The 1,614-nt window shown below is 40.2% G+C and overlaps 1 pseudogene; it reads right to left on the bottom strand.

The window, feature by feature from the left end:
• Window positions 1–332: 332 nt before the first annotated feature.
• On the bottom strand, window positions 333–1,313 carry LOC102501877 (putative ATP-dependent RNA helicase DDX10 pseudogene; annotated as a pseudogene).
• Window positions 1,314–1,614: the final 301 nt, after the last annotated feature.

Below are 1,614 nucleotides of genomic sequence, written 5' to 3'. Positions count from 1 at the left end.
ATCCTCTGCTAAGGACAGGCCTGTATCCAAAGGCTCTAGGCTTTCCCACTTGGCCTTCTTTCTTTCTATTACGACTTGCTGGTCCCACGTCTTCCACTTCGCTGTTATTTCTTTTCCTCATTCCCTGCTTCTTCTTGGTATCACTGGTGGGAACAAATCCAATGATTTACTTTAAAATAAATAATTCAACTCATTATTATGAAATGAAACATTTAAGATATTACAAAACCACCAGTAATAGACAGTCGGTAAAGTGTTATCATTCGGGAAGGAAAGAAATCACAACACTGGTGTCCTAAGTCTTTTTTTTTTTTTTTTTTTTTTTTTTTTTTTTTTGCTTCTGCAACTTTGGTCACTTTTTTCTTGACACTGGATTTAGAAGTTTCTTTCTTCTGTAGTGCATTATTCTCTTTGAGGTCTAACCCAAACACATCGTGCCTCTTGACCTTAAGGAAATCAGCATCAGGTTCATCATTATCTTCCTTATCTCTGTCCATAAACTGCATAGGAATCTCCTTGATCTTCTGGGCCTCAACAGTATTAGAAACAGAATGAGTTTGAGACGCTTTTGTTTTTCCCAGTTTCTCTTCCATTTCCTCCTCACTGTCTTCCTCTTCCTCCTGATCTTCATCACTAACATTAGTCAGTCTGTATTCTGTCCCTTCTATTTTTTTCCCACCTTTCTGAAGGATGGACATCTTCTCACTGAAATAGGCTCTAAATTCTTCCACTTCATCATTGATAAGGGAAGGTGCCCTTGGCTCAATTACTTTATTGACTTTGCTCACTATTAATTCTTTGGTGGGTTCTTTCTGCATTTTCTGAAGGAATCTTATCCGTGGTGCCACTGCAAGGCCAAGAGACGGGCATATTCAGGTATAGGTAACTTGCGCGCATCAAATACTTCTTTATCCTTCATCAGATACACTGAACGCATGTAGGAGACAAAACACCTTTGAGCTCTTTCTTTTAAATCTTGATCTTGGGCTAGAAAGGAGTCCAGTTTTTTCTGGACATCTATAAGCTTTTCTGGATTGATTTTGATTTCCTTCACAGGCACTTTCTTCTGAAGAAGCTGCTGTACCATCCCTTTTTCTTCTGAGGGAAGCAAAATTAATAAAGCTTCACCATCCTCTTTGTACCCGGCAGTCCTCCCTGCTCTATGAATATATGTGTTGGCATCCTCTGGACAATCAAACTGAAGAACCCAGTTTACAGCAGGGAAATCCAGACCCCTGGCTGCAATATCAGTAGCAAAGAGTACTGCAGCTCTCTTGCGGACAAATTCATTATAGACTTCAATCCTTCTCATCTGCTGCTGTCGCCCATGGAGAGCAAGGATAGAAGTACCAGGACACAGTCGGCAGGACACTTGGTTCAGATACTGAACCTCTTTACAACTCGAGAAAAATACAGTCCTCTTCTTCTTCAGATGGCTTTTCAAAAAGGAATACAGCACACTTATTTTTTGCTGCAGTTCACAAACCATGCAGTTCTGTTCCAAAGTGGCAGGAGTGCTATATTTTGCTTTTTCATGAACCCAGACATACTCAGGGTTTTTTCAAACTCAAGCGAGCAAGGTCCTTTACAGATTTGGTTTGTGTTGCTGAGAAA

The sequence above is a fragment of the Tupaia chinensis genome, unplaced genomic scaffold, assembly GCF_000334495.1.
Source record: "Tupaia chinensis unplaced genomic scaffold, TupChi_1.0 Scaffold000045_1, whole genome shotgun sequence".
In the NCBI taxonomy this organism is placed as follows: Eukaryota; Metazoa; Chordata; class Mammalia; order Scandentia; family Tupaiidae; genus Tupaia; species Tupaia belangeri.
This window is presented reverse-complemented; position numbering and strand designations above follow the sequence as displayed.